This window comes from Rana temporaria, chromosome 3 (assembly GCF_905171775.1).
Source record: "Rana temporaria chromosome 3, aRanTem1.1, whole genome shotgun sequence".
NCBI lineage: Eukaryota > Metazoa > Chordata > Amphibia > Anura > Ranidae > Rana > Rana temporaria.
This window is the reverse complement of record NC_053491.1, coordinates 190674518-190688972: the sequence shown is the minus strand read 5'-3', so window position 1 is coordinate 190688972 and position 14455 is coordinate 190674518. Positions and strand designations below refer to the sequence as shown.

Below are 14455 nucleotides of genomic sequence, written 5' to 3'. Positions count from 1 at the left end.
GGGGACAATAGGCACAGTGGGGACAATGGGCACAGTGGGGACAATTGGCACAGCGGCATGAATGGGCACAGTGGCGACAATTAAAGGGCACAGTGACATCAATGGGCACAGTGGCGACAATGGGCACAGTGGCGACAATTAAAGGGCACAGTGTTGACAATTGGCACAGTGGCGACAATTGATGGCACAGTGGCTCTGTTTGATGGCATGGCACAGTGGCTGCGTTTGATGGCATGGCACAGTGGCGACAATTGATGGCACAATGGCTGCGTTTGATGGCATAGCATAGTGACTGCATTTGATGGCATTGAACAGTGGTGCGAATTGATGGCACAGTGGCTGCGTTTGATGGCATGGCATAGTGACTGCATTTGATGGCATGGAACAGTGGTAACAATTAATGGCACAGTGGCTGCATTTGATGGCATGGCATAGTGACTGCATTTGATGGCATGGCACAGTGGTGCGAATTGATGGCACAGTGGCTGCGTTTGATGGCATGGAACAGTGGCTGCGTTTTTCCGTTTGCGCCCCCCAAAAATTTTGAGCACCAGCCGCCACTGTTTCATACTTACCTAGGTGGCATTGGTCCGATGTTGCATCTGTCCCCCGCCGCTTCTACACTTGCGAAGTGAAGTGAGCCATCGAACACCACCGATCAAGCTGCTGCCTGTCTGCTCTGTCCCGCCGCGCTCACTGGAGAGCTGGGCTGTGGTGTGACAGGGAGCGGCCATCTCAACAGCTCGCTGAGAGGCTGAAACTGCCATCAGTTCAGGCACCTGGCGATAGGGTGACCAAATTTCCAAACTGCCATTCAGGGACACCCCCCCCCCCCCCTTCATAAAAAAAGATGTACACCACGGGGTACCCATAGGCTGGATTCACACCTATGCAATTTTAGTGCTTCTTGCAAATTTACACTACTGTCCATTTAACTATGGAACACGTTTTGTGGTGCAAATCTGCAAAATACAAAAAGCACTAAAACTGAAAAAAAGAGTCAAATCACATTTAAATTGATTTGCGGTTGCAATTGCTGGTACCCGGCTAAAGAATAAAAAAAAAACGGCGTGGGGTCCCCCCTAAAATCCATACCAGACCCTTATCCCAGCAAGGATTCAGCTGTCAACAGGGGAAGCCTATTGACAGCTGGTAACTCATTGGTTGTTAAGGATGCCGTGGCCGGCCCCGCTCCTTAACCAGATGTTACTGCGCCCTAATTGGGCAAAGCTTTACCCAATCAGATTGCAGAATGGCTGTGTCAGTTTCATTCCGGGACACTGTATTGTCCCGGAATGAAGGTACCCGGGACAAACCTGCAAAATGTGGGACTGTGCCAGGCGAACCGGGACATGTGGTCACCCTACCTGGCGAATCAAGACTTTATTGTCGCAATGCCTGGATTGCAGTGACGCTAGCAGAAAGCGGACTTCAAACTGCTCTCCAATGAAAACGGGTCACAGGAGTGAAAAACGAATTGCACTCCTGTGACCCAGAGGAGAAGCCCAACCAAACAAGCTCAGGCTGGACTTCTCCTTTAATAAAACGTGGAATTATGCCTTTTCACTCTTTAGGATTTAGGCTAGGGTCCTCTTTCAAGGTAATACTATATCGGTCTGCACTCCAGAATACACAAGAGGGAGAAAGAGGTACAAGTAATGAACAGCCAACATCTCATCCTGCTCGTTCACTTGCTGCACTTTGCCCCCTACAAGTTACAACACACACAGTGGCAGGCAGAGTGAAGACCGGAAGTGTCGCGCTGAGCCGAGTTTCGCTGCAGTCAGGTACCCGGAAGTAGTGTGTCTGTTACTGAGGATGGAGCCCAGTGTCAGTTATAGTGCGAGAATGGGCAATGGCTCATGAAGAGCAGGACCGTGTATTCAGGTGCGGCTGGAGAGACTTCTTTATAATGCGCTCAGCTTTCTTTTTACGATATGGCAGTCACAGTAGCTATGGGAAGCTGTTGTTCTCAGTGTTACTTGATGGAAATCTCTCATCGTATTCTCAGAGGTTTCCAGGGGGGAGGGGATTTATGGAACTGAGGACAGGGAGAATGCATGCAATGATTGCTTTCAACCTGCTCTAAGAAAGCTCGGTATGCAGGTTTCCTGACTGAAGCTCCCCACACTTACAATCTGATTGTACAATCTTCATTAGATCTACTATGTAGTTGCCTGCAATTTGATAGATTCTTATTACAAAGTTTTAGTAAAACGAGGGGGGTATTCTACATATTACAATTTAACTAAACAATTCAGTTTTATTATAACTGTGTAATAGGAGCTACCTAATCTATCCAATCAGGCATCTGCACTACATAGTTATTGGCAGAGATGATACAATCCGATTATAGCAGATGAGGTAAGTTTAAAGGGGAATGTACAATTAGACTGTATAGTGTATGGCCAGCAGAACACACACACAGTGGTAACCAATAGCAACCACACATCTTGTTGCTGAAGTGAGATCAGTAAAGGTGACTGATTGGTTGCTGCGTATGGGACTCCCCGGTCTGATTGGTTGCTGCGTATGGGACTCCCCGGTCCGATTGGTTGCTGCGTATGGGACTCCCCGGTCTGATTGGTTGCTGCTGCGTATGGGACTCCCCGGTCTGATTGGTTGCTGCTGCGTATGGGACTCCCCGGTCTGATTGGTTGCTGCTGCGTATGGGACTCCCCGGTCTGATTGGTTTCTGCGTATGGCACTCCCCGGTCTGATTGGTTGCTGCGTATGGGACTCCCCGGTCTGATTGGTTGCTGCGTATGGGACTCCCCGGTCTGATTGGTTGCTGCGTATGGGACTCCCCGGTCCGATTGGTTGCTGCGTATGGGACTCCCCGGTCTGATTGGTTGCTGCTGCGTATGGGACTCCCCGGTCTGATTGGTTTCTGCGTATGGCACTCCCCGGTCTGATTGGTTGCTGCGTATGGGACTCCCCGGTCTGATTGGTTGCTGCGTATGGGACTCCCCGGTCTGATTGGTTGCTGCGTATGGGACTCCCCGGTCTGATTGGTTGCTGCGCATGGGACTCCCCGGTCTGATTGGTTGCTGCGTATGGGACTCCCCGGTCTGATTGGTTGCTGCGTATGGGACTCCCCGGTCCGATTGGTTGCTGCTGCGTATGGGACTCCCCGGTCTGATTGGTTGCTGCTGCGTATGGGACTCCCCGGTCTGATTGGTTGCTGCTGCGTATGGGACTCCCCGGTCTGATTGGTTGCTGCTGCGTATGGGACTCCCCGGTCTGATTGGTTGCTGCTGCGTATGGGACTCCCCGGTCTGATTGGTTGCTGCTGCGTATGGGACTCCCCGGTCTGATTGGTTGCTGCTGCGTATGGGACTCCCCGGTCTGATTGGTTGCTGCTGCGTATGGGACTCCCCGGTCTGATTGGTTGCTGCTGCGTATGGGACTCCCCGGTCTGATTGGTTGCTGCTGCGTATGGGACTCCCCGGTCTGATTGGTTGCTGCTGCGTATGGGACTCCCCGGTCTGATTGGTTGCTGCTGCGTATGGGACTCCCCGGTCTGATTGGTTGCTGCTGCGTATGGGACTCCCCGGTCTGATTGGTTGCTGCTGCGTATGGGACTCCCCGGTCTGATTGGTTGCTGCTGCGTATGGGACTCCCCGGTCTGATTGGTTGCTGCTGCGTATGGGACTCCCCGGTCTGATTGGTTGCTGCTGCGTATGGGACTCCCCGGTCTGATTGGTTGCTGCTGCGTATGGGACTCCCCGGTCTGATTGGTTGCTGCTGCGTATGGGACTCCCCGGTCTGATTGGTTGCTGCTGCGTATGGGACTCCCCGGTCTGATTGGTTGCTGCTGCGTATGGGACTCCCCGGTCTGATTGGTTGCTGCTGCGTATGGGACTCCCCGGTCTGATTGGTTGCTGCTGCGTATGGGACTCCCCGGTCTGATTGGTTGCTGCTGCGTATGGGACTCCCCGGTCTGATTGGTTGCTGCTGCGTATGGGACTCCCCGGTCTGATTGGTTGCTGCTGCGTATGGGACTCCCCGGTCTGATTGGTTGCTGCTGCGTATGGGACTCCCCGGTCTGATTGGTTGCTGCTGCGTATGGGACTCCCCGGTCCGATTGGTTGCTGCTGCGTATGGGACTCCCCGGTCCGATTGGTTGCTGCGTATGGGACTCCCCGGGCCGATTGGTTGCTGCGTATGGGACTCCCCGGGCCGATTGGTTGCTGCGTATGGGACTCCCCGGTCCGATTGGTTGCTGCGCATGGGACTCCCCGGTCCGATTGCTTGCTGCGCATGGGACTCCCCGGTCCGATTGCTTGCTGCGCATGGGACTCCCCGGTCCGATTGCTTGCTGCGTATGGGACTCCCCGGTCCGATTGCTTGCTGCGCATGGGACTCCCCGGTCCGATTGGTTGCTGCGTATGGGACTCCCCGGTCTGATTGCTTGCTGCGCATGGGACTCCCCGGTCTGATTGCTTGCTGCGCATGGGACTCCCCGGTCTGATTGCTTGCTGCGCATGGGACTCCCCGGTCTGATTGCTTGCTTTGGCATCTCTCTCCTCCTCCTCCTCTGTACTCCTGCTGTGTGAGCTGTCTTGATCATCCTATAATCTGTGTAATCCTGATTAGTCAACTCTTGCTTTACATTGCACTGAACTGCCATCCATCATTATTATATTCATGCCTTTTCCTGATAGTTTGCTATGTTAGGCAGCTTGTTTGGGACAGCATTGAATATTGTGGATTATTTATAATAGGCGCTCAGCATAGTAATGTGGAGAGGAAGTGGGTGGACAGATGCATTAATCATACTTAAGCTGCATGCTTTCTCAACACCAATCACCCATCAACGCCCCCATCACAGATCACTTCCTCCTCCTATTGTCTGCTGCCACCACTAAGCTGTACTTGGTCTACAGGAAGAAGTGCTCGCTTTGGAACTTTAGGAAAAACTAGCTGGTAGAGCTGAGGCCCAGAGGTAAGTCACATTTTGTATTTATTTATCTCACTGGGGGGCTGTTTTTACCATAAGACATGTGCACTGAACCCTAGAAATCTCCCTAGCTAGGGCTGGAGTGCCAGAATGATAGAAAATACAATAATATAAATCCTCAATTATACTCTGTGTATTTGGGCATTGTAATCAAATACAGGGCATACAAAATGAATGTGAGAAAATGCAGCTTTTTTTCACAATTGTTGTACTATATATCTACACTTATTGCATGCGGCTGTTTAAATTTCATTGAAAGTGCGCTGACTTTATTCTATAAACACACACACGCTGTATGCAAATAAAATACTCCTTTATTGGAATTCCTATTCATCACAGATCTGCTAAAAAAAACCCTACCAAAAAACTCACTATGAAGTTGATTAAGCCCTGGTTCACACCAGTCCGATTTTTGAAGTCTTGCTACTTCAGCGATTTCATGTGCAGCTTGATGATATCTGTGTAACTTTGTTTTAACAGATATCAATGCACGTCACACTGAAATCCAAAGAAATAGTGCAGGAACCTTTTTCAAAGTCGCTGCGACTTATATGAACGTTTTCATTGCCGCAAATGGGTTGAACTGCCAAGTCGCACTGGTGTGAACCAGGGCTAAGACCCCATACACGCTATACAAATTTTGTTGTCTGGTTTTCTTTCGATTTACCAAAACCATGTAGTGCAAGTGCCTGCCTGATTGCATTCAAATTAAAACTCTTAAGGTTCGACCTCATATTATATGGTTTTGGTAAATCTGAAGGAAAAAATCTACAGAAAATTGTATCGTGCGTAGCTTTATTAAAAACTGGGAAGTACAACAACTGGTGCAGCTCTGTATAGAAACTAATCAGTTTCCATTTTTTTTTTTTTTTCAAAGTTTAATTGAACAATCTGAAGCTCAAAGCTGATTGGCTACCATGCACAGCTGCACCAGAGTACATAAATGACAATGTTGTCAGGCAAGCACATTCATTTCTTCAGTGCCCATCATTCACACTGCTGCATGTACTTGTACTGTAATAATGCATCTAATGTGACATGCTTGAACACAGTCATTTGTCCCCAATAAGGATGAGCTCCGGCGTGTTCGCATAGAACACGTGCAGAGCCCACCAGGAAGTGTGCACGGCGCTGCACTAATAACAGCCAGGGAGACATTTCACGATCCCTGCAGCCGAGCTTCGGGACAATGTCTCCCTGGCTGGGATTAGCACAGCGCCGTGCTCACTTCCTGGCGGGCTCTGCACGAGTTCTATGTGAACAAGCCGGAGCTCATCCTTCGTCCCCAACTATACCCCGGGGACTAATCCCCCCCCCCAATTCACATTTGAGTGTAGAAATTTAGAGGCAAACGCGTGACTTGTAGTACAGGAGAAGAATCTCATGTTTTTGGCCCCATAGGCTTTTGAATGGGAGCACCTGAAAAACATGTAAACATTGGGGGGGGGGGGGGGGGTTACACAATTCTGTCTCAAAGAACCACAGGTACTTTTCAGTCTTCCAGATGGGAAAATCGGCGTTAAAAACTCAGCCAAGCTGTATTTTTTCTCAAACCAGTTTAGGTGCGTTTTAGCGTTGTTTAGGTATTTATTATATTGGCTATACTTAGAATTTATTTTGGCCACTGAACTGAATTAGCACTGAAGTGCTAAACGTGCGTTGCAGCGATTTGAACAGTGCCATTGCCTGCAAAAGGATGCGACTTGTCATGTGATTTGACCTGTCAAATCACATGACAAGTCGCTCCAGTGTGACACAGGGGCTACAAGTCTGTGTGCATGGATACATAGGATTTTATTAAAGCGGGGGTTCACCCTTAGAGGGCACTTTTCCCCCTTAGATTCCTGCTCGTTATTACTAGGGGAATCGGCTATTTATTTTAAAATATGTGCAGTACTTACCCGTTTACGAGACGCATCCTCTCCGTCGCTTCCGGGTATGGGCTTCGGGAATGGGCGTTCCTTCTTGATTGACAGGTTTCCGAGAGGCTTCCGACGGTCGCATCCATCGCGTCACGATTTTCCGAAAGAAGCCGAACGTCGGTGCGCAGGCGCAGTATAGAGCCGCACCGACGTTCGGCTTCTTTCGGCTACGAGTGACGCGATGGATGCGACCGTCGGAAGCCTCTCGGAAGAATGTCAATCAAGAAGGAACGCCCGCTCCCGAAGACCCATACCCGGAAGCGACGGAAGAAGATGCAGCTCGAAAACGGGTAAGTACTGCACATATTTTAATATAAATAGCCGATTCCCCTAGACCGAACGAGCAGGAAGCTAAGGGGAGATTTTTTTTTTTTTTTTTTTTAAATGGGTGAACTCCCGCTTTAAGGTGTGTTCAGGGGCTTAGGCAAAAACCCCAAAAACGTTAGTTTAGGAGCAGCAGTGTACATGAAGCCTAAAGCAAACCTTTAGTACACAGTACACAATGAGTTAAAAAGCAAATGACCAGACACATCCATATAATAAGGTCCTAAGATTCTTCTAATGTTTGAGTTTCATGCAGTTCTCTGCATTAGTTTTTCATTACAATTATACAGCACAAAAGAGTTCATGTATTGCTTGTGTAAAAGAAAGCTGGTAGACATTTCTTGTGCTGTTTGGTTCTTCTGCAAACTCAACACATTTTTGGGTGCTGTTAGGTGAGTAATATGGCTAGGCTTTTTTTTTTTTTTTTATGACGTGTAACAAAAAAAATAATTTAATATGATTGTTGTGTATGGGATGCCTGGCTAAGATACGTACAGTAAAACCTTGGTTTGAGAGCATTTTGCAAGACCAGCAAAAATTTTTAAATACATTTTGCCCTCAGGGCGGAGCCATCCAACATGGCGCCGTAGGAGAGCGGCGCACTCTGTGCTCTCACAAACTCCCCACGTGGAGATTAGCTCGGCCGGGCCAATGAAGCTTTGATTAAGGAGAGGGGGCACTACTAACCTGAGGCTGCAATACGGTATCGGTGGTAGCGGGCGTGTAGGATCCAGAGCGTTGGAGGTCACAGGAGAGTCCGGGACGAGCTTGCTGAGCCTGCTGGAATCGTAGAAGCGGGGAAGTTCCCAGCGGCGACGATCCGGTCCTCCTGAGCGGTCCCCCTGAGCGGCACTTCGGCATCACTGGGATCCGGTGCTAGGTACCGGGGGTGACCGGGACTCCCGAGCAGTGGAGCTCTGAAGGCAGTGCGGTGTGCAGCAAGGACGCCTCAGGTCAAGCCTCTGGTGGAGAACGGAGGGGAAGGATCCACTGCAGCAGGGGACCCCAGGCAGAGCCATCTGAGCGGGGAGAGCTGCAGAGGGGTGTCTCAACAAAAGTCACTAAGAAAGACAGGTGATAAGAGGGCACTACAGTGACACCTAAAGGATCCTATTGACAACAGCAGGTGCCTTAAAACACACAGTGAGAGAGGTGAAGAGCAGGAAGCCGGTAAGACTGTTTCATGTTTTTTTTTTTTTTTTTTTTTCTCTTTACCCTCTCATGATTGCTGTGTGCTGCAAAATGCAATAGAATACAATAGTGAGCAGTGAAGCATCTGTAAAAAACTGGTGCACGGAGTGTGCTGAAAAGAGGCTACTCTCTCTATGAACGCTGGATAGAAAAAACTAAGGACATTTGGATCTGGGGTCCCCTATTACTTTGTCTACTGTCCCGCCCCCTACTGTATCTTTGATGCAAAGGTATGCCGGTAATAAGTGGGGGTAAAGGAAGTGCCCTGTAAATACCCCAGAAGTGCCCCGTAAATGCTTCAGAAGCCTCCAGAAGCCGCATAGGGGAAATATCTTGTAGATTTCGTGTACCCCAACTTTTCTCTTGTTTGATTTTTTTCCTTTCTGAAATAACTGATCGATATCCAATCGTTTAAACAGTTAAAACAGCCCTAACCATAAAAACAAGGAAAATGGTGAAGAAGGCAGGTAAAGGAAACACAATAACTCCATACCTAATAGCTGAAGGACCCGATCAGGGGGCAGAAAGCCCTAGGAATAAGGGGATCTCAACTTCCCCGGCAAAAAATACTAAAAATCCAGAAATACAACAAACTATGGAAGGGGCCTCAGGAATGAATAAAGAAAACGCCCCCACCAGGCAGGATATGACAGATATGATGGAGATGATACTAAGCCTGGAACGGACAGTTAAAGGGGAGATGGGGGCAACCAGGAAAGAAATACAGGGTGTGTTACAGAGGGTTGAAGGAATTGAGGAACAACTGGAAGAGCATAAGAGTGCAATCAATGAGTTGAGGGGGCGTGTAAATAACGATTGGATAGAGATGAGAAATACAAGATACAGATTGGAAGACCAAGAGAACCGCAGTAGGAGGAAGAATTTGCGGGTAAGGGGTCTCTCGGAAGAGGTAAAGGATGTAGAGCTTGGCAAGACACTGAGAGAGATATTCAACAAAGCGCTCGATCGAGACTCAACCGCCCAGATGCAATTTGTAAGGGTGCATCGAATACAAAGGTCTTATGTTCCCCAGAAAGATGTACCAAGGGATACTATTGTAAGATTCCAGGACTTCGACCAGAAAGAGTTAGTGTCCCAAAGTACAAGAAACTCAGCACCATTGGAGTATAAAGGGCTACCGTTGCTGATATTCTCAGATCTATCCCCAGAGACTTTGGCACGCAAAAGGGCGCTGAAACCAGTGACGAAATATCTCCGGGAGAAAAATATTATCTATAGATGGGGATTCCCTGCATGCCTGTCAGTTAAGAACCAGGGGGTGTCGGCGTATATTCGTTTTCCGGAGGATGTAGAGGAATTCTGCAGTAGACTGGGTATACAGCACATTAAGGTGGACAACTGGGAAAAAAGACCCCCTGAGTGGAAGAGGTGGAAGGATCAAGACTGGAAGAGAGCTTAGGGCCCAGAAGGAAGAGCAAGAACTATTGATAACTGAGGAATCTGAGGAACTACACCCCCTTTTTTTTGGGGGGGTCGTGTGTTTTTTTTTTTTTTTTTTTTTAGGCCTCAGTAGATGAAGGTTTTTTGGGTCTGGGGGTCCCGGGGGGGTTGGTTTTTGCCCCCTTGGTTTTCGTTGCCCCCCGTCTCCCTCCTTCGTCCCCCCCTCTCTTTAGTGGGGGGGGGGGGGGCGGCGGGGGGGATGGAATGAATTCTGTAGGGGTCCGGCCGGGCTCGCGCGGGGGGGGGGGGGAGTACAGAGCAAATGTGTTGTACCCCTCGGTACGGGTGACGCCCTTAATTGGGGGGGCGGAAACCGGCCGGGGGGGCACACATTGAGGGCCCTCAGAAAGGCCCGCTCGGCAAGTCGCCTGAATGGGCACGGACCGAGGGTGTCTTAATATTGTTGATCAATGTGATGGGGGGGAGGGGAGGGAGGAGGGAGGGAGGGGGGGGATATATGTTGTTTATGTGGTCTCTGAAAAGTTTGCCCTTTGGGTCTTTAGCTCTTTTGTTCTTCTGGCCTGGCCGGTTATCACAGGGGGTTGCAGATCTGATGGGGAGTCTCCCATATGTCAAGCAGAAGTCTGATACAGGAAATGGAAATAAAAGACAGAAATGGCAGCATTAAAAATTGCCACGTACAATGTACGGGGTTTGAATAACCCAAATAAGCGATATCAGATACTGCAGGAAATGAGGAGACTCTCGATCAATATAGTGTTTCTACAAGAAACCCATTTAAAAATAACGTCTAAGACGAGTTTAAAATCAAAAGATTTCCCCAATTGGTATCATAGTTACTCTCCGAATAATAAATCAAAAGGTACTGCAATCGGGTTTGATAGAAATACACAATTTATTCTTGAAACTTTAGAAATGGACCCCGAGGGTAGATATCTATTCATAAAAGGTTCTATGCATAATATTAAATATACATTAGCAAATGTGTACTGTCCTAATGTGAGATCGGCAGTATTTCTGAAAAAAATCCTGAATAAATTAGAAGGGTTTAGAGAAGGCAATCTGATTCTTACAGGGGATTTTAATTTTGTCTTCGATCCCGTTTTGGACACCCAACCGGTGTCAGTGAGATCAGAGGGAAAATACCTCAGAGCAATTAAGCAAAAACTCCAGCAAATGCAACTAGTAGAAGTCTGGAGAATTATGCATCCAAGGGACAAAGATTTTACATACTTCTCACCGGTACATAGGTCATATTCAAGAATTGACCATATCATTCTAGATCATCGGTTATTAGAAAGTTTGAGAAGTGTAAAAATAAAATCTATAACACTGTCAGATCATGCCCCAGTGGTGATGGTTTTAGATGTAGGGGTGTTCCCGCTGGAGCAGAAAATCTGGAAAATAGATGAATCTCTCTTAAATAACATCAAGATAGCCGATGATCTGGAAAGGGATATGTGTCCTTTTTTTTCAGGAAAATGATACAGAAAATGTCGCCCCCTCGACACTTTGGGAAACACATAAGGTATTCATGAGAGGGAGGTTGATTGCAGAGAAAATCAAAAGAAAGAAAATTAGGCAGGCACAGAGGCAAAAGTTATTAGAGGAAATTGGGGACTTAGAACAGTTACATAAAAAGTCACAGGTAGAAGAGGTGTATAAAATATTGAGTAGGAAGAGAGAGGACTTATGTAATCTATTAGAACTAGAAACAAAATGGGTATTTAATAAAATGAATAATAACTTTTATGCTTTGGGGAACAAACCAGGTAGATTCTTAGCAAGGACCATAAAACCACGAAATTCACAAAACTTTATCTCAAAAATAAAAGATAAAAAGGGAGAACTGAGACACTCTACGAAGGAAATAACTAAAATATTTCAGGAGTACTATCAAGACTTATATAAGGTTAATCAGGAACAGGGCATAATAGAAACCCAGAATAAGAGTATGAAGATTAAACAATATTTAGAAAAGGTGAAGATCCCGGGTTTATCGGAGGAAGTAATTAGTAGTTTAGAGGGGGAAATCACAAAAGAAGAAATAAACCAGACAATAAAGAGTATTAAGATGGGGAAAAGTCCGGGCCCGGATGGGTACACTTCAGCCTATTATAAAAGATTTGGGGAGATCTTGGTGCCCTTTTTTCAAAGGTACATGAATAAGGGAGGAGGCCCTAGGAGCTCACATAACCTTGATTGGGAAGGATGATAAGGACCCTTCACTATGCGCAAGTTATAGGCCCATATCCCTGATCAATGTGGATATAAAAATCTACTCAAAAATTCTGGCGGATAGAATAAGACCATTTTTGCCCGAATTGATTGAGAACGACCAGGCGGGATTTGTACCGGGGAGGGAGACGAGGGATAATATTCTGAGAGCCCTGTTCCTGATACAAAAGGCCAAAAAAAGTAAGAAACCAACATTGCTTCTGTCATTTGATGCCGAAAAGGCGTTTGACAGGGTGGACTGGGAATTTTTGCTAGCCACCCTGTCACATGTCGGATTAGGGCCAAATATGCTTAGGTGGATAGGGGCATTATATTCCAGCCCCCTGGCCCAGGTGAGGGTCAATGGCACCCTGTCAGATAGATTCCCACTTTACAACGGGACCCGCCAGGGATGCCCGCTTTCCCCTCTCCTGTTTGTCCTGACACTGGAGCCATTAATGGAGACAATAAGAAGGAACCAGGAAATAGAAGGGATAGAAGTAGGGGGGAAGGAGCACAAGATCTCTGCCTTCGCGGATGACATGCTGTTATATGTATCCAACCCGAGGGAAACACTTCCTAAGATAATAGCCGAATATGAGAGATATGGGGAGATCTCAAATCTAAGAATTAATCAAGAGAAAACAGAAATTTTGAATATCTCGGTTGGTCGCGGCGAACGTAGAGATCTGGAGGCTATATATCCATTTAGGTGGAAGCAAAGAGGAATGAGATATCTGGGGGTACTTTTGTCTACCAATGAAAGGTTTATATATGAAGATAATTACATACTCTTATTAAATAAAATAAGATCTGAGTTAAAAGGATACAGTATAAGTAGAGTGTCTTGGTTAGGAAGGGTAAATACAATAAAGATGATGATATTACCCAAAGCCCTATATATTTTCCAAACCCTCCCGATAGGAGTCCCAGAAGATTTTTTTAGGATTTTAGGAAGGATAATAGGGGGATTCATTTGGGGGGGTAGGAAGGCCCGCATAGCAGTGGAAACTCTGAACAGACCTAGACAGGAGGGAGGACTCCTACTGCCGAATTTTAAACGGTACTACGAGGCCTCGGTCCTGAGGAGGATGACGGACTGGTTCTTGAATGAGGGAAGGGAGAAAAAGAAATGGGTAGAAGTAGAAGAAAATTTAAGTATTAATAAACTAGGTGGTAGAATCTGGGTACCAAAGAAGTATAGGGGACTGCCCCAAGATGTCCCAACAATTACAAAAGAAACATATAAAATTTATGACAGAATATGTAAAAGGGAAGAATGGTTATATAATAGTCCCCTGATGCCCATTACGGGCACTGATTATTTTAAACCAGGTAGAGAAGGAGGCCTATATCAGAGATGGGGAACGTCAGAAGTAATAAAACTGGGGGACCTGATGAAGGGAAAAGGCTTGTATTCCCTTGAAGAACTACGAGAAAGATATGGAGTACTCCCAGGAGACACTTGGAGATATAGGCAAGTTAAGCATTTTATAGATACCCTGCCGAAACCATTACGAGCCTTAAATGACCTAAACCAGTGGGAAAAATGTACCCTTCAGGGAGGAATAGGAAAGCAGGGACTTTCTAAAATCTATAAGATTCTGACACCTAACGGCAGCCTTGAGGCATTAAAGGTAGTTGAAAATTGGGAGGTAGAATTGAATCAAACAATTTGTATAAAAAAAAAAAGGCAGATACTTGAATATGTTTATTCCACGTCTATGGACTCTAAGGTTAAGGAAATGAATTATAAGCTTCTCTGTAAGTGGTACTTTGTACCAACAAAAATGCATAGGATGGATAGTGGGATATCACCCTTATGTTGGAGGGAGTGCGGGATGGAAGGATCTCAGGCCCACATATGGTGGCAATGCCCCCTAATTCAGGAATACTGGAAGGAGGTGGTGGTACAGATAAAGGAGATCAGTGGATATGAGGTGAGAAGGGACCCATGGGAATGCCTGTTCCATAACTCAGAAATGACCAGGAGAAAATACAGAGGGTCCATGGTCCCGCATCTACTAAATGGAGCTAAGATACTTATTCCTAGGAAATGGAAGAAAAAAGAGGTACCCACTATAGAGGAATGGTTCCGTGAAATAGACAGAATTAGTAGGATGGAAGAGATGTGGGCGTTCCATGGAGGCTATAGGAGGGGTCATGAGGAGGTGTGGGAGGGATGGAGGAGGTTCAGGGAAGGAGGGAGGGTGGGTGGGGGTAGTAGGGATGTGGCAGATCCCTCATAATGGCCCCCCCTTTTTCATTTCCTTCCTCCCCCTTCCCCTCTGTTTTGTTTTATTTATTTATTTTTTTTCGGGGGGGGGGGTAGTGGTAAGGGGTAGAGGGGGCTTTCATTGTGCCTGGGGAGGGATCAACACACACAATGGGAAGATTTTTTGATAGCTTCCTTAGG

General features: G+C 47.0%; 1 protein-coding gene across 5 annotated transcripts in view; it reads left to right on the top strand.

The window, feature by feature from the left end:
- Positions 1-1734: 1734 nt before the first annotated feature.
- TMEM19 (transmembrane protein 19) overlaps positions 1735-14455 on the top strand; it is a 39124-nt gene continuing 26403 nt past the window's right edge. For 2 of the 5 annotated variants that reach the window (XM_040343995.1, XM_040343992.1), the window contains exons 1-2: positions 1736-1887; positions 4890-4948. The gene's annotated coding sequence lies outside the window, so the exon portion shown is untranslated. Of the gene's footprint in view, positions 1888-4834; positions 4949-14455 lie in introns of all 5 variants that reach the window. The other 3 variants (XM_040343996.1, XM_040343993.1, XM_040343994.1) reach the window with 2 other exon arrangements.